Raw genomic sequence first — 19,676 nt, forward strand, 5'->3', positions numbered from 1 at the left:
GGTGGTGCGGCATCTCGGGTGGCAGGATGCATAGCTTTCACATGTGGCTGCAACTATGTCCAGCTTCAGCAATGTGCACGCAGTGGTGAGGGGGCAGCTCCAGTACCTGGCACACAACTAAGAAGAGTAGGAGGAGGGTGCGTTACTTATATAATGATCGCACTGCGGGTGGAGGTCAGTGCCGGAGGCTCCATTATTCTCTTATGTGGAGTGCGGCTTTGCGGGTGGAGGTCGGTGCCGGAGGCTCCATTATTCTCTATGTGTAGTGCGGCTCTGCGGGTGGAGGTCGGTGCCGGAGGCTCCATTATTCTCTATGTGGAGTGCGGCTCTGCAGGTGGAGGTTGGTGCTAGAGGCTCCATTATTCTGTTTGTGGAGTGCGGGTGGAGGTCGCTGCTGGAGGCTCCATTATTCTCTATGTGGAGTGCGGCTCTGCAGGTGGAGGCTCCACACCAGGACTGTAGCAGGTAAAGACCCCAATATCCACAGGTGTCTCTTCTAATTGGGGGGAAACTATCACCTCTAATAATCCTCGGACAGTTCTGACAAACACGGAAAAGTGCCCCTTTATGGAGGGGACAGAAAGTCTGTTTAGTCACTTTAGCTTCATAGTATCAGCTCTAATCCAATGGTGAGAGAGCGATTTACCCCGAAGAGTCACAGATTGTGGGGTTGGTGCAGAAATGTTATATTTAGGGGGTTTTGTGTTGTCTCCTTATAAGAATCACAATGGTTTTGTTCCTTTTCTGCTCATAGATACAAACGACCCAACTATGAAAGACGGGAACCAAAGAAACATGTATTACTCTCCTAATATGGGGCCTCCACACAGTATAATGTTCCCACAGTATTGTCGGGAAACATTCACATAGAGCAGTGTTTACCAAACTCCAGTCCTCGCAGCCCCCACGGGTCATGTTTTCAGGATTTCCGTAGTGTTGCACAGGAGAGAGAATTCCTGATGCAATGATGATACTTCCACCATCTGTGCAATTCTATGGAAATCCTGAAAACATGACCCGCGAGGACTGGAGTTTGGGAAACACTGACATAGACGGCCGGTGGTGATGGAGTCAATGATGGTCTCCCGCCAAATATGTTTCTAGAGCCGTAGTAGAAGATGATGTCGTCCCCGCTGTGTATCCGGGCCAGAACCAAGGGGGCCGTCACCAAGGTTCCTAGGGAGACTGTTTCCGGGGGACACAATTGGGGGATGGACCGCAGAGACTTCTAGAAAGGTTGGGGGAGGAGCTACTATAAAAGGGGCTGAGGATGCCAGCAGGAGTCAGTCGACGCAGCAGGAGAGGAGAAGAGAGGAAGCTAGAGGGCGCCAGAGAGCGAGAGCTAGAACCAGAGCAAGGAGAGCAGAACAGCGACGGGAGAGACTGAAGGGAGACAGCACCGAGCCGTCCAACGGAGAGACTCCGACCGGCTCCGCCCCGCGGGTGCGGCTCGACCGCTCTCGCCTGCGGTAGCCGACGCCCGACTCCACCCTGTGGGTGCGGCCCAACCGCTAATGTCCGCAGCGGCCGACACCCGACTCCACCCCGCGAGTGCGGCACGACCGCTCCTGTCCGTGGCAGCCGATGCCCGACTCCACCCCGCGGGTGCGGCCCATCCGCTGCCACCCGCGGCCGACGCCGCTCCACTCCAGCCCGCAGTTGCAGCCTGTCTGCTGCCACCTGCGGCCTCGGCAGCTCAGCTCTGGCCCACGGCTGCAGCCTACACCGTCCGGACCCCGGGCAACGTCGGGAGGTGCGACTGTGCCCCCACTTTGCCGGGGCATAGGAACGCCCGAAGTCTCCGCCAAATCCTCGTCAGCTGGGCCCAGCGGCTGATACGCCGAAGCATCATCGACCATCGCTCTGCCGGATGTCAGAGAGGATAAGTGACACGTTGTAGTTGACATTCTGGACCCGTTGTCGGCCATACCGCGGCCCTTTAGTGACCGGTCTTTGCCGGATTAGTCGTGTTTGTGTTACTAGTGTATTCTTATGTTGATCCCTGTGAGGATAACTGCTGTTAACTTGTTTGGTTGCGCGAGGTAGCCCCTATAGGCATATATATATAAAATATATATCTATGTTACATCTTAAAGTTCCTCCCGTCTCATGCCTCGTCACTGCATCCCGCGTACCTGTGATTACTACATTCTCATCATGAATATTTCAACACTATGTCCAATAATGCAAGAATGGGTCTAATCGTGTATGGTGATGTTCTGAGGGTGTTCCTCTGTGCAAACAAGGATAATATGTGTAATAGATGCTAATTTTTAGCACTAGTGGATTTATTTTACATATGGATATAAGATGTTGTACTATGGACTGATATGGGACGTACCCTCATAACATCATCATATATTTTTACCGAAGCAATATATTTAGTGAAATAATGCTGTAGTCCCTTTCTTGGATATTCTTGTAATTATGGGTATGTGGCCCGTTTAATGTACATGATTTTGTTAATAAAAATAATTTTTTATATAACTTTGTGGATCGCTTCTTTGTGGTGAGCTCAGTTTGTGGCTACCATAGTGTGTTTTCTGATCTATTTTGAAGTGCCATTCTTGCATTATTGGACATAGTGTTGAAATATTGTATCTTTTGCTGTTTTATAACAGATTGTCCGTGTTATGGATTTAAAAGCCAGGGAAAGTGCCTGGCGTTCCAAGGCCACTGACATTTTTTCAAGAAATATCCCGATTGTTTCGCAGGATACCTCTCTTGAGATTAAAGATTTAATGCACAAATATAGGAATGTTATGCAGAAAAAAACAAGATTATGGTGGAATAGGTCCTCACTTGAAAATTATTTGGACAAAAAAATAGTTCCAAGAGGCTTGAGAAAACAACTCTATCCGACATGAATTAGGAGAGCAGGACTTGGTAAAAAAATGGATGTCAGCAGCATCTAGATGTTCGTTTGAATTTATACAAATTTTGATAGATAATAATACTATGTCCTTGTTATCTGTTGATAAAGAATTAGAGAGCTTATCGAAGTCTCTAAATAAAGATATGTCCAGTGAGCAATTTTCTAAATGGTTAAAAGACCTGGAAATGGATATTGCAAAATTACAGGATAAAGTAAGTCAGGAAAAACTTAAAAAATATCAAAGAGATGTTGAAGATTATGATTCAGATAAAATTTATCGTTGGCAATTAAATGGACAGAAGAATAAAAATCGGAATAGAACACAATCAGATGTCTCTCACACATCGGAATTGGAAAGCAATGCTTCTACCAGCGATGTGGACAATTCTCATGACTCCTTTTTTAGGAACAGTGATAAGAAAAGGAAGAAATTTCCTGAGATGTTTCATAAAGCACAGAGAGGCTCTCATTTGAGAGGCCAATATCAGGTAATTAATCTTTCTGATCATGAGTTGACGTTGGCTCAACAAACAATTTTACAACGTGGTTTGACCTTTTCCCCTTCTAATAACTTAGACACGTTCACATCGGCAAAAGATGTTCACCTATTCTCGAGGAAGCTGATTCTTAAAAAACTTCATGCAGTAAGAGGTAATAAAGGGATTTTAACTTCAACACGAGCTGAGGAAGAAGCATTGGAGGCTCTAATTTCGTACGAGGAAGAAAACAACATGACATCAGGGGCAAGTATGGTCCCTAAAGATATGTTTATCAAATGTAAGATCTTTCCATCTCTTGGTCTTTGCCCGGCCATTGATATATTCACTAAACTAGTCTCACGTGATATAGAGGAATTATCTCGTTTACGTGGTGGTTCCTCTAATATCTCAAAAGATGAAAAGATAGCCCTTGAGGAATTGAAATCGTGGAATGACGTAGTTTTTAAATCGGCGGATAAAGGGGGAAACCTTGTAATTTGGCCCATTCATCAATACTAGAGACAAGCAAATAAATTACTAAATGATGACAAATGTTATCGTAAGCTGCAGTTTAACCCTTTGTCATCTTTTCAAACTCTTTTAGTGGACATTTTGGATAAGGCTTTTTTGCAAGGATTGATTTCTAAAAAATTATTGGATCGGATCAAAAATCATCATCCGAAGCTCCCCACGTTTTACCTGATTCCAAAGATTCACAAAAATCCATTGGATCCACCTGGTCGCCCAATCGTCTCAGGTAATGATGGTCCCTGTGAATTAATAGGAGACATAATAGATTATTTTTTAAAACCTTTGGTTAAGGATTTACCTTTGTATATTAGGGACACCACGTCAGCACTCCAGAGATTAGATCAATTGCATTTTGATGAAAATACACTTATTGTGACTGCTGACGTGGAGTCCCTTTATACTTCTATTCAACATCATGACGGTTTGAAAGCGGTCCGACTCTTTTTGGGTTCCAGCACTTTGGATGGTTCCTTAGTTGAGCTGATTTTGACTCTTTTGGAATTTTTATTAACGCATAATGTTTTTACTTTCAACAACAAAATATTTCTCCAGTTACAGGGTACTGCGATGGGGGCCTCTTGTGCCCCCTCGTATGCTAACCTGTTTCTAGGGGCCTGGGAGAGAAGTGTCTTTCATGATGACCTCATCCAGGAAATGGACTATGTCCATAACTGGATGAGGTATATCGATGATATTCTCTTTTTCTGGGATGGATCTATACAAGATCTTCATAATTTGATGAGTCATCTCAATGAGAATAGTTTAAATATAAAACTCACATTTAAATATGGTAGGGAAATGGATTTTCTTGATATCAAAATGGCCATTGCAGGAGATGGTTTTTTGAACAGGATATCTATAAACAGAAAGATAGTGAGGAAACACTTAGCTAACCTAAATGAATTCAAGTCTCCAGGTCCAGATGAATTACACCCCAGAGTACTGAAGGAGATAGCAGAAGAAATTTTTGAACCTCTCTCCATAATCTTTGAAAATTCTTGGAGAACAGGAGAAGTGCTAGAAGACTGGAGAAGAGCAAATGTTGTTCCTATCTTCAAAAAGGGGAAGAAGGTGGACCCAGGCAACTATAGGCCGGTGAGTCTGACTTCTATACCAGGAAAGATCTTTGAACAAATTATTAAACAACATGTATGTCAATACCTGGATAAGAATGAAGTGATTAAACAGAGTCAGCATGGGTTTGTAACTAATAAGTCATGTCAGACTAACTTAATTTCCTTCTATGACGATATCACTGATTGGGTGGATCAAGGAAATGCTGTAGATATAGTATATCTTGACTTCAGCAAAGCATTTGACAAAGTCTCTCATACAATCCTTATTGAAAAAATGACTAAGTATGGAATGAACAAGGCAACTGTTAGGTGGATTCATAACTGGCTTAGTGATCGGACCCAAAGAGTGGTCGTAAATGGCTGCACATCCAGTTGGAAGAATGTCTCAAGTGGGGTACCACAGGGCTCTCTCCTGGGCCCTGTATTGTTCAACATCTTTATCAACGATTTAGATGAAGGAATTGAGGGTAAACTGATTAAATTTGCTGATCACACAAAGCTAGGAGGGATAGCTAATACTAGAGAAGAGAGAGAGAGGATTCAAAAAGATTTAAATAAACTGGAGAAGTGGGCAGCAACTAACAGAATGGTTTTTAACAGGGAGAAATGCAAAGTACTACATCTGGGCAATAAAAATGAAAAAAGCATATATAGAATGGGAGGAATAGGGCTAAGTGACAGCACATGTGAAAAAGACTTGGGTATACTAATAGATCACAGACTGAATATGAGTCAACAGTGTGATGCAGCAGCAAAAAAGGCAAATGCAATTCTAGGATGTATTAACAGAAGCATACAGTCTAGATCACGTGAGGTCATTATTTCCCTCTACTCCTCTTTGGTCAGACCTCATCTGGAATATTGTGTCCAGTTTTGGGCACCACATTTTAAAAAAGACATCAACAAACTGGAGCAAGTTCAGAAAAGAGCGACCAGAATGGTGACTGGTCTGCAAACCCTGTCTTATGAGGAAAGGTTGCAGGATTTGGGAATGTTTAGTTTGCAAAAGAGAAGACTGAGAGGAGACTTAATAGCTGTCTACAAATATCTAAAGGGCTGTCACATTGTAGAAGGATCAACTTTATTCTCATTTGCACAAGGAAAGACTAGAAGCAATGGGATGAAACTGAATGGGAGGAGACACAGATTAGATATTAGAAAAAACTTTTTGACAGTTAGAGTGATCAATAAGTGGAACAGTCTGCCACGAGAAGTGGTGAGTTCTCCTTCAATGGAAGTCTTCAAACAGAGGCTGGACAGACATCTGACTGGGATGATTTAGCGAATCCTGCTTTGAGCAGGGGGTTGGACCAGATGGCCCAGGAGGTCCCTTCCAACTCTACGATTCTATGATTCTAACACTAATGTGTTTCGAAAGGCAACAGCCACGAATGCTTTATTATCAGCTGACTCCTTTCATCCACCCTCCACTATCCGAGGTATTCCTGTTGGGCAGTTCCTACGGGCAAAAAGGATCTGCTCCACTAAGGAAAATTTTGAGGAGCAAGCTGTGGACCTTTCAAGGAGATTTATGGAAAGGGGCTACAGCAAAACGATGATTAAGAGGGGCTATTTTAGAGCATTAAAGGCCCCCCGTGACAAATTGTTGTATGGTCCGCCTTGTCCTAAAAAGTCAAACAATCAGGATCAGGTCCGTTTTATTTCGACTTACAGCAATAAATGGAATGAATTGAAAGCCATTATATGCAAGCATTGGAAAATTCTGTTAGTTGATCCAACTTTGAATCAAGTCTTACCTGGTCAGCCTTCTTTTGTAGCCAGAAGAACATCAAATTTAAAGGATATATTGGTTCATAGCCATTTTGAGCCTACTAAACAGAGGTCTGGCCTTGGAACGCCCGTTTTTTTCCCATGTGGTCTGTAAAGGGTGTTTGAATCACACCAAATCTACAACCTTCTCTAATTTTGATGGATCACGACAATATGAAATACGAAAACATCTTAGCTGCAATTCTCAAGGTGTGATCTACTATGCTAAATGCCCATGTGGAAAAGTATATATTGGTCTGACCACTAGGGAATTAAAGGTAAGAACTCGTGAGCATGTCCGTGATATAGAAAAAGCTAAAAACAATGAGGATCTTACGTCTCTAAAGTCTTTACCTAGACATTTTAAAATGTTTCATGATTCCAGTGCCAGGGGCCTAGTGATTAAAGCCATTGACCAGGTCTCTCTAGGCTTTAGAGGGGGTGATTTGGGTAGAATTTTGGCCCAGGTAGAGAGTAGGTGGATCTTTCGTTGGGGACCTTAAGTCCCAATGGTTTAAATGAAACATTGGGTTTTTCTGCGTTTTTGTAGTAGTGCATATCAAGAGAGGTATTTTTTATGGGTTGGGTTTATGTTTTATTATTGACATTTATGTGTTTTTGTTTTATTCATGCATATTGTTTTTTATTTAGTGTCTACATACAGTCAGTTGTTTGGGTTTTTGTCCCTCATGTCGTCTCATCCTGAATTCGGAGGGTGTAGAATTTTTCCCATTGCCAGATTGGATATATCTATCTTCAATCAAGCTGAAAGAAATCTTGGTAGAATGATTCTATCTGTACACGCTGTTTTTAAGAACAAAAGAGGAAAAAAAAGAGGAAGGAAAAAAAAGAAGAGAAAAAATATTATATATGGATTCTCTGTCACTTTGTAGTATTGGAGTTTACTATATATACATTGTAATAATTATGCACTTGAAGTTTACAGATGTATACTTATATATGTTTCATGGTATTTAACATATGTGATAGAATTATACATCCACTTGCAATTGTTATTTTGGATACATCACATTGTGATTTAGGGTTCTGTAATAAGCACAGAGCACTTTACTGCATAAGTCACTTTATCATTTATATGCGATATATTTCACCAATATTTGTGGATAATGCACTGATATATATTTTAAATTACTATTCAGTTCACTAATATTATTACTCCTTTCACGGCGCATTCTATAAGGTTAGAATCCATAAAGGAATATTTTTTCATTTTGACAGGCAGTGCGCATGCGTGCTCCTGTCAATGCCCCTGGTACTTCCTGCCGCGCCACAAATGGTGACAGCGTATCTATTATGACGCTGTTTACCATGCTGCAGGGAGGGAAGTACTTGTTCATTCAGGAGGTGTATGATGGGCGCATGCGCCGTTAGTGCCCTGCCTTTAATGAAGACGCTGTATTCTTCCTATGTGTAGTGTGTAACTATGGCAATGGTATGCCGGAAGTGTGATGTAAGACACTCCCCTCCGGGTCACATGATGGGGTAGGGGCTTTTTAATTGGGTTTCATTACACATTTAAACCCTAAACTGATGCCCGCAAACCACGCCCCCGGAAGAAGCAGCAGGGCGAAACGCGCGTCGGGGCGCAGGGGACAGCGGCTGGATTTCACTTGGCACATTATAAGGTATCTACATTATGTCTCCATCTCCTTAAAAAGTTTTTATTGATGGTTGCCGTTAATATATGGGTCGCTCTACTCATACACTGTATAGTGGGGTATGGGAGACAATGCTGTAGGTTCATCTAGCATTGATTAATTATATCTCCTCTTTTGCCATCATAGATTTAATTTGATGTTATGAGAGATTATGGGTCTAATCGTGTATGGTGATGTTCTGAGGGTGTTCCACTGTGCAAACAAGGATAATATTATGTGTAATAGATGCTAATATTTAGCACTAGTGGATTTATTTTACATATGGATATAAGATGTTGTACTCTGGACTGATATGGGACGTACCCTCATAACATCATCATATATTTTTACCGAAGCAATATATTTAGTGAAATAATGCTGTAGTCCCTTTCTTGGATATTCTTGTAATTATGGGTATGTGGCCCGTTTAATGTACATGATTTTGTTAATAAAAATAATTTTTTATATAACTTTGTGGATCGCTTCTTTGTGGTGAGCTCAGTTTGTGGCTACCATAGTGTGTTTTCCATTCTCATCATGAAGTAGTTATTTCTCCTGTCCCGTGTAATGAATATCTCCTGCAGTATTGCTAATGCCGATTCCAGTGTCAGTAAATGAGACGAGAATTAGCGTTATGGAAGATGAGTCTATGAGAAACGTATTCAGCTGCCGACTCTGAGGGAGAAAACTGCTTGTTGTCTGTGGCCTAAATATATAGGTTTTATTAGTAGATGTAAAGAAGGAAACTAAATACTGTAAAATAATAAATCTCCTCATATGTTTCCCTTATTATCTCCAGTAATTGTATTATTACACAGGATTTTTATGATATTACATCGGCTCATCTTCTCATTCAGGTCTCTACAATATCGGATCCTCTCAGTGAAGATCTTCTATAGAAGAGAATTTTCCTGATTTACCCATCAAAGATGGATATGGACAGAGACAAGATGGTGGAGAGGATATTACACCTCACCCTAGAGATCCTCTTCTGGCTTACTGGAGAGGTGAGAGATTCTGATGACGTCACATTACACCATTCTTATCTATAGGAATAACAGATGGACAGAACTGGAGAGGTGAGGACTCTGGGAATGTCTGTAGTGAGATTTATTAATGTGTCTCTCCATAACCAGGATTACACAGTAGTGAAGAAGACCTCTAGTGAGCGCTGTCAGGACCCTGTGTCTGAGGGATGGGGAAGACCCCTGAGCCCAATCACAGGGCCTCCACCTCACCCCCTGATACATGAGGACATCAATGACCAGAAGATCCTAGAAATCACCTACAAGATGATTGAGCTGCTGACTGGAGAGGTGACACTGCTGGGAATGCTGGGACATTATACAGTAATGCTATGAAGGTATCAGGGGGGATGACTTTATCATTGTATGTGTCAGGTTCCTATAAGGAGTCAGGATGTTGCCGTCTATTTCTCCATGGAGGAGTGGGATTATTTGGAAGGACACAAAGATTTGTACAATGATGTCATGATGGAGGTTCCCCAGCCCTTCACATCACCAGGTAATAGACAGGGCTTAATACACACGGCCTATAATTATCTGTATGTGAAGAATGAATTCAGTCCCTGTATATGTTTTTTTTCAGATCTATCCAGTAAGAGGACAACACCAGAGAGATGTCCCCGTCCTCTTCTTCCACGGGACTGTAAACAAGAAGATCCCAATGTTCCTCAGGATCATCAGGTAGATGGAGAGAAGGTGTCATGAGATCTCCCCTATGATGTGTAGACGGCTGTGAAGGTCTTGTGCTCAGTCTTGTTTTATCCACCAGTATTATATGGTTTATACTTGTGTAATGAGAGCGGTGGAGATGGCAGGATTAGAGCTGATCGTAGATGTGACTTCTCCATCTGTCTGTGACTTTTACAATATTTGTTTCAGGGTGAAGATCTGACCCATATTAATACTACAGAGACATATGTGAGGGGTGATGAGCAGTGTAAAGAGGAGATTCCTACATATGACTACCCAGGTGAGTAGTAACCACTAAATACAGAGAAATCACAGATTCTTCTCAGTCACCGGCTGTGGCGGCATTATCGGCGGTGTAGTCCAGCTGTATTTCAATCGTGTGATCACCATTTTGCCTCCACCACAAAATTCTCCTCCACCCAAAACTGTTCATATAACCTTTTCTATAGAACATACAACCTGGAGGATCCACCTACCCCCTGGGATTAGAAGATGCTGATCGTTACCTTCCCAGATCTGTAAACAACAAAGCCAAATGATGGCATACGTAGAATGTGCTGACAAGTTAGAAAATCACTTGAATAAAAATATTATGATGGGCAAGAGGAAGAGGTAGCCTGATATAGGGCATGAGCGCTGTAACTTCTGGGTCAGGTCCTCCAGGACCATAGAGATGACGTGGCTGCAGTCAGGGCAGAGAGGAGAGCGCATGCGTGCTTAGCAACACAGTGCGGCCATAGGATCAAGTGCGGGATCCCCGGAGCGGCCGCGGCACCGGAAGTGGTGACGTCGGGCGCGGAGTCCTGGCCCCTGGTGAGAGCGGCATGACAGATATCTTATTGGATGAATCTCCCTTCTGTGCTGCTGAATGTGCTCATATGGTCCCTACAAGACCAGGTCCAGTCTTTCTGACCAAACTTCACTTTTATGATCGACAACATTAAATGTGCAGTGAGGCCAAGTGTGAATTTCTGTACAATAATAACAGAGTTTCCCTTTATCCCGACTTTTCAATTTCTTTAAAACAAAATAACTTCAAGAAAGGTTGTGGTAAACAACATAAAAACCATTACACCTGTGCCATGATATACCTTTAAGGCTAGTTTCACACTAGCGTTACCGGGCGCAGCGCAGAGCCACCACTAAGCTCCGCCCCAGCCACGCCCCCTCCGGTCAGGTCTTCCTATGATCACATGACGCTGCATGCGATCAGCGTACCCTATATTTAGCGTTGGGTGCGTTGGTACACTTTTGCCGGCGCATCGTGCGCCAGACGCTCTGTATTGCATGTTTGTGTGTTCGGCGCAGCGCCAAAAGGACGGATTCGCCGGCAAATATGTACCAGCGCATGACCAGCGTACCCAACGCTAAATATAGGGTATGCTGATCGCATGCAGCATCATGCGATCATAGGAGGAGCTGACCAGAAGGGGCGTGGCCGGGGGCGGAGCTTAGCGTCGGCCCTGCGCTACACCCGGTAACACTAGTGTGAAACTAGCCCAAGCTGTGCGTGGCTGATGGCTGTAATATACAGTTATTCACGCCTGCAGGAGATGTGTTGGCATGGCTCGAGCCCTGGTTTCATGGAGTCACTCCACGTCATAAATTCCATTATGTTTTCAATCATAAAGAGTTCAGATTACTGCAAAATCTCTCCTGAAATGGGGGCGCTAATACTTTCTCTATTCCTCTGGTCAGGTTTCATAGTAGCTTCAAGGGTCCACCATAAATGAGTTCAACTCTGATTTAGTGTTGGAGCTGTCCCCAAAACATACGTAGTTGTTGAGAATGTAACTTTTTTTTTTTATTTTATGTCTTTCTTTTTTTTTTTTTTTTTAACATGTTCATCTATAGTTTGATTGTGGTGGGATTGGCCTGCCTCACTTATCTGGGTCTGTAACTCTAATAATAATAATAATAATAATAATAAATTTTATTTTTATAGCGCCGACATATTCCGCAGCACTTTACATTTCAGAGGGGATTTGTACAGACAATAGACATTACAGCATAACAATAATCACATACAGTAGATTATAACAAATACCAAGAGGAAAGAGGGCCCTGCTCGCAAGCTTACAGTCTATGAGGAAAGAGGGAGACACGAAAGGTGGGTGGTAACAGTTAACATTATGACTGGTCCATACAATCAGGGTAAGTGTGTAACAGTACAGACACAGAGGGCTAATGGAGGCATAAAGCATGTGGGAACATGATGCGGGGAACCTGGTTATGGTAAAACTTTTGGCTCTGCCACACAGGGATAGATTAGGTTAATGTGTTGGGGTGGTAGGCCAGTCTGAATAAATGCGTTTTCAGGACACGCTTAAAATTGTGGGGATTGGGGACTAATCGTATTGACCTGGGAAGTGCATTCCAAAGAATTGGCGCGGCACGTGTAAAGTCTTGGAGACGGGAGTGGGAGGTTCTGACTATTGAGGATGCTAATCTCAGGTCATCAGCAGAACGGAGGGCGCGGGTAGGGTGGTAAACTGAAACAAGGGAGGAGATGTAGGGTGGTGCTGAGCCATGGAGGGCTTTGTGAGTGAGGGTAATAAGTTTATACTGAATTCTGGAGTGGATGAGTAGCCAGTGTAATGACTGGCACAAGGTAGAGGCATCGGTGTAACGGTTGGTGAGGAATATGATCCTGGCTGCAGCATTCAAGACAGATTGGAGGGGGGAGAGTTTGGTAAGAGGGAGACCGATTAGAAGAGAGTTACAATAGTAACTCTGTGGTAGTCTTTAAAAAAAAGTCTCCATTACCTCTTCCAAATGCTCAAGATCTATATTTATGACACCTCAGCTCTGCGCTATTAGAAATAGTTCTTTGAAAGTCTAATATTTCTTCTTGAAACCCAAGTGATGGAAAATATTGTCCTTTACGATAGTTTAGATTGCCAAGAGTCACGAGCCCCCTACTCTAAATACCCCAGAGAGGTTTCACCATTAGTTACTCATTTTTTTATACTGAAAAAGTTCAGTTCAGTTTGATCATTCCAGTAGATGCGTTATTGTCTATAGTCACAGTTTTGCCCATCACCCTTTAACCCATCACCCCTATTCATGGATCTGGACTTACACACAGATTCCTAGGTTGGGCCACGTTGATTCTTGCCTTACTGTACTATGAGAAGGCCAGAAGAACAGTCAGGTAGTCTGGTCATAACCGGGAAGGAAGAGGAAATACAAAATCAGAAGATGCAAGAGTAGTCAGTAACCGGGGTCACAACAGGAAACAAATACACAAGACCGGAGCTGAGCACAGAGGACTGAACCAGAGGAGACGAAGGCTGTATCTGGCAGCTTCCGGCAATGTGCTTTGAGGTTTAGTAGGGTGTGGTGCTCTCCAATTGGCTGAAGCAGGGAGCAGATTACCTCAGCTGGACAACACACAAACCCATAATGCCAGACTGGATGGTACCACAGGTTGCAGGCACCTTAATTTTAGTGGCTGGACAGAGTCTAGGCCGCCCCAAAGCTTCTAGTTCCGATGTTTCCTCCATTACCAGCACCGCCTGCAGGATGAATAAGGCGGCGCGTGGTGACAGAAGCAGACGTCATTGGAGCAGATCCCAGAGGAGATGTGACACGTCATTTGTAGATGCACTAATATGACAAAATGGCAGAAAACCAGAGCAGGAGAAATCCACACACAAAGCGATGGGGTTTGGGCACAGTATGCGAGGGGGAGATTTGACATTGGGAGAGTGGATTTTGCTGAATTGGTTTATGGAAGCCATGTCTCTTTTAACCCCTTTCTGACATTAAATGTAATAATCCGTCCCTGTGCCCCAGGCTTATTTGACCAGGGACAGATTATTATGTGATTGTGATCACCTATGCATCCCCCCACAATCGAGTGTCAGCTGATTCTGACAGCTGACCCCCGACATTTAGTGCCAGGAGCTGTCTCAGACTGCTATCGGCATTTTATCCTGCGAAATGCTGCGACCGATCGTGATTGCAGCATTCTGGGAGCCGGCAGAGGGCTGGCAGCCCTTCTGCCTTTGGATTGGAGGCCTTACGGCATGACGCGGGGTCCCAATCGTTGCCATGTTGACCTTATGTCATGATGACATTCGGGTCACCACACCTAGGAAATCTTCTGATCCTGCCCAGTGCAAGATGAGCAAGTTTGTCTGTCAGTGCAGAGCTGACAGTTTCTACACCATGCTGTAGAATGCCCCACTCCCTTCTTGCATCCACGTTTGGCATTTCTGAAGCGATGAGAGCCCGCCTAATTTACGGGTGCATGCCTCCAGAAGAAAGGGTTGGGCATAACGTACTGGTGACTATAGTGTACTGGTCACTACAACGGCAGTTTGCAATTTTCACTCTGCATCATTCATTGCTGATTGTTTCTGGAAAATAGCCATGGATTCAAAATCGTCACTACACCTGTAGATAAATTTCCAATGGGTATAGTTTTCCAAATAGGGTCACTTGAGGGGGGTTTCTGCTCTTCTGGAGTTCTGGAGTTCGCAAACTGTTCTACAAAAATCTGCGCTCTGGAAGGCAAATAGTGCTCCGTTCCTCCCGCCACATTCAGCAGAAATTGTGGTACAAAGTTTGGTGCCATTTTCACCCACTTCTTGTGTGAAAATGTAAAATCTTTGGCTAAAACAAAATTTTGGTGGTAAAAATGTAATTTATTCTTTCTTCACCGCTCAGTGGTATAAAACTCTGTGAGGCACATGTGGTGTTAATATGATCCCTGCACCCCTAGATGAATTCATTGGAGAGTGTGGTTTGTAAAATGAGGTCACATATAGGGGTTTCTGTTGTTCTGGCACCTCAGGGGCTCTGCCAATGTGACATGGCACCCTCAAACCATTCCAGTAAAATCTGAACTCCAATATGGTGCCTCTTCCCTTCTGGGCTTTGCAGTGTGACTCAAAAGTAGTATTCTCCTACATATGGCGTATCGGTGGATTCAGGAGATATTGCACAACAAATTTTATTGTCCAATTTCTCCTGTTACACTTATGAAAATGCAAAATTTGGGGCTAAAATAACATTTTTGTGAGGAAAATGTGATTTTATTATTTTCCCGGCTTAACGCTATAAATTTCTGCTAAGTACCTGGGTGCTGAAGGTGCCCTCCATGCATATAAATACTGTACATTCCTTGAGGGGTCTAGTTTCCAAAATGGGGTCACTTGTGGGGGGGTTCTACTGTTTAAGTACATCAGGGACTCTCCAAATGGGACATGACATCTGCTAATGATTCCAGGAAATTTTACATTCAAAAAGTCAAATGACGCTTATTCCCTTCCAAGCCCTGCCGTGTGCCCAAACAGTAGTTTTCTCCCTCATATTGGGTCTCGGCGTACTCTAGAGAAATTGCACAACAAATTGTATCATGCAATTTCTTCTGTTCCCTTATGAAAATACAATATTTTGGGCTAAAAACATATTTGCGGGGAAAATTTTTATTCATTTATTTTTACGGCTCAACGTTATAAACTTCTGTGAAGCACCTGAGAGATCAATCAGTTCCCTGAGGGTTCTAGTTTCCAAAATGGTGTCACTTGTGAGGGATTTTCACTGTTTAGGCACATCATAGGCTCTCTAAACGCGACATGGCGTCCACCAATTGTTCCAGCAAATTTTGCATTAAAAAAGTCAAATGGCGCAACTTTCCTTCCAAGCCCTACCATGTGCCCAAACAGTGGTTTTCTCTCTCATATCAGAAATTGGGATGCTCAGTAGAAGATACTCAACAAATTTTTGGGTCCATTTTCTCCTGCTACCCTTGTCAAAATAAAAAAATTTTATATCTGAAGTAAATTTTTTTTGTGAAAAAAAGTTAAATGTTCATTTTTTTTCCACATTCTAAATATTTTTGTGAAGCACCTTGAAGGGTTGATAAACTTCTTGAATGTGGTTTTGAGCACCTTGAGGGTGCAATTTTTAGAATGGTGCCACTTTTGGGTATCTTCTATCATACCCATCAAAGTGACTTCAAATGTGATGTTGCCCCTTAAAAACAATGGTGTTGAAAAATGAGAAATCGATGGTCAACTTTTAGCCCTTATAACTTCCTAACAAAAAAAAATTTGGCTCCAAAACTGCATTGTTGTAAAGTAGACAAGTGGGAAATGTTACTTAAGTATTTTGTGTGTCATATTGTAAGAGGAAAGACAAGAACGGGTATACCTTTCTCGCACCACTATCGGGGCTGTCACCAATGCTGCAGAGGGGAAGTTTCCCAGACAAGGACCGACCCTTGCATGTGGCTGCGGTAGGCGGGTCCGGGTTAAAAAGGGGCAGGAAAACTAAGCAGGCAGTCGGGTTCAATTTCAGCTGTGAAAGCAGAGCATCCATTGGGTGCAGACTAACTTTACAGATCCCTTGTGTATCAGTCCACCGTAGGTGGACAACAGAATGCCAGGTACCCGCCATCCTCCGTATCGGGAGGTGACTCACAGTTGAAACTAGAGACTGCAACGGGTGTGCTGCGCAGAGAGAAGCAGGTGACTAGGCCAGAGCCTTGTATCCAGATACCTGTATACACCGCGGAGCGAAGCCTCGTTCCGGCCGTCTCTCTTAAGAGACTGAACACAGTGTTTGGCGTTCTTGAGTGCGGGAATTCTCCACACCCTGCAAAGACTCATCACCCATTTCGTGGATTGGAACCCCGTCCTTCACAGACACCTCCGAGACGTCACATGCCGCTGTTGTCGGTGCTGCCTTTGGAGAACCGAGATGTTGCAATCAAGAAGACTACAGACTGATAAGGTTTTTTTTGCCTTTTCCTCCTAATGAACTTTCATACATCCCTGCCTTTCCCACGTCCTACTCCCAGTTCTGCCCTTCTCCCTAACACAACCCCCGTTACCTGCCACTCCCTGCGTGGAGTATACTTGTTGTTAATAAACCTGTTAACTCTTGATCTGCCTCCTGTCTGTGACGACATCCCACATTCCTGCGATTACTAGAATATCTCTGTGATTTAAGGGCATGAAAATTCAAAGTTGGAAGATTGAGAAATTTAAACATTTTTCTCCAAATTTCCATTTTTTTCACAAATAAATGCAAGTCTCATCACGAGAAAACAATGTCAGAATCACCGGGATCCATGGAAGTGTTCCAGAGTTATGACCTCATAAAGGGACATTGGTCAGAATTGTAAAAATTGGTCCAGTCATTAACATGCAAACCACCCTCGGGGTAAAGGGGTTAAAGAGACTTTGAGCCACTAATAATGTGGAAAACTGTATTTTTCCACTGACAAATGGAGTGGTGACTTGTTTTTTTTGTAAGATGAGTAGAAGTTTTTATTGGTAACATTTTCGCCTACATAACATTGTTTGATGGCTTTTTATTCCATGTTTGAGAGGCAAAATGAACAAACAGTTGAACACCACGCTCCACTAGTTCATGCTATAAACTTTTCTATTCTGTCAACTGTCATTGTCTTGTTGAATGATTCTATATTATTACATAACTTGCCATTTTTACTGACAGTTTAAGTAAGAAATGTTAAAAAGTATAAAATTCGAGGATATTTTATTAAAAACTAATAATTGGTTTTGTTCTTAGCAGATGACTATGCTAGGAGATCAGTGGGACAGCTGACATCTTCATTTATTAAATCAGATGATCATGAACTCCGACAGGATACAATTGAAGTGAAAGCCATTACTCCAGATATACCATCATCCGTTCACAGCAAAGATCTGCCATCTGATCATTTCAAACAGGTCCTGTCTTCTGACTCATTTCCAACTACTAAGGAAAATCAAAGTCACAAAATAAGCATTAAAAAACAAACTGCTACTGAAGCAAAGAAGACATTTTTATGTTCAGAATATGGAAATAGTTTTCCCTTTGAAAAATCTTTTCTTAAACATCAAAAAGTTCACACAGCAGAGAATAGATTTTCTTGTTCCAAGTGTGGGATATGTTTTAACCAGAAATCAAATCTTGTTAGTCACCAGAGAACCCACACAGGGGAGAAGCCTCTTTCCTGTTCAGAATGTGGGAAATGTTTTAACTTTAAAGGGAGTCTTGTTGTACATCAAAGAACACACACAGGGGAGAAGCCTTTTTCTTGTTCAGAATGTGGGAAATTTTTTAAACATAAAGGGAGTCTTGTTATACACCAGAGAACCCACACAGGGGAGAAGCCTCTTTCCTGTTCAGAATGTGGGAAATGTTTTAACTTTAAAGGGAGTCTTGTTGTACATCAAAGAACACACACAGGGGAGAAGCCTTTTTCTTGTTCAGAATGTGGGAATTTTTTTAAATATAAAGGGAGTCTTGTTAAACACCAGAGAACCCACACAGGGGAGAAACCTTTTTCCTGTACAGAATGTGGGAAATGTTTTAAACATAAAGGGAGTCTTGTTATACACCAGAGAACCCACACAGGGGAGAAGCCTTTTTCCTGTTCAGAATGTGGGAAATGTTTTAACATTAAAGGGAGTCTTGTTGTACACCAAAGAACACACACAGGGGAGAAGCCTTTTTCTTGTTCAGAATGTGGGAAATTTTTTAAATATAAAGGGAGTCTTGATAAACACCAGAGAACCCACACAGGGGAGAAGCCTTTTTCCTGTTTAGAATGTGGGAAATGTTTTAAACATAAAGGGAACCTTGTTATGCACCAGAGAACCCACACAGGGGAGAAACCTTTTTCATGTTCAGAATGTGGGAAATGTTTTAAACATAAAGGGAACCTTGTTATACACCAGAGAACCCACACAGGGGAGAAACCTTTTTCCTGTTCAGAATGTGGGAAATGTTTTAAACATAAAGGGAACCTTGTTATACACCAGAGAACCCACACAGGGGAGAAACCTTTTTCATGTTCAGTATGTGGGAGATGTTTTACACTGAAATCACTTCTTGATTACCACCAGAGAACCCACATAGGGGAGAAGCCTTTTTCATGTTCAGTATGTGGGAGATGTTTTACACTGAGATCACATCTTAATTACCACGAGATAACCCACACAGGGGAGACACCTTTTTCATGTTCTTAATGTGGGAAATGTTTTAAATGGAAACTGTATTTTCTTAAAGGGGTTGTCATCATGTTTGGCCTCATTAGAATAAAAAGAAATCATATTCACCTTCAGTGCCTGTGCTGTTCCAGCGGTATCGGCACTCGCGTTCCCGGGGCTCATATGAGGTTGTTACATCTCATGAGCCCTGTGCCTAATCAGCCCCAGCTTCACTGTCCCCACCCTCAGACGTATTGAGCATCAACAGGAAGCCAGGGCTGCAGCTTCTCTTTGACTTCCCCTTATTGCTTGATTTTTCCGAAGGTGAGAACAGCGCTAGTTGGACGCAGGGCTCACATTACATAGCAATCTTATGAGTCCCTGAAGCGCGAGTGCTCACACCGCTGGAGCTGTGCAAGTATGGGAGGTTTATGTAAGTGTTTATTTTAACAGGACAAAACATGAGGAATGAGAAGTCAATTACTGGCGAATTACTGGAAAATCGTATTTTGTTGACCATCAGAAATAACTCAGATGGGAAAAAACTATATACGTTATTGACAAACTGTACAAAAACATATAACAGACAGACGTATAATTAAATGAGAAAGGGAAATT

The 19,676-nt window shown here is 42.6% G+C and overlaps 1 pseudogene; it reads left to right on the forward strand.

Moving 5' to 3' along the window:
- LOC141072974 (uncharacterized) overlaps window positions 1–19,316 on the forward strand; it is an 85,661-nt pseudogene extending 66,345 nt beyond the window's left edge.
- The last annotated feature ends 360 nt before the right edge of the window (window positions 19,317–19,676 follow it).

The sequence above is a fragment of the Dendrobates tinctorius genome, unplaced genomic scaffold, assembly GCF_039654945.1.
Source record: "Dendrobates tinctorius isolate UK_male_01 unplaced genomic scaffold, ASM3965494v1 ptg000294l, whole genome shotgun sequence".
Taxonomy (NCBI): Eukaryota; Metazoa; Chordata; class Amphibia; order Anura; family Dendrobatidae; genus Dendrobates; species Dendrobates tinctorius.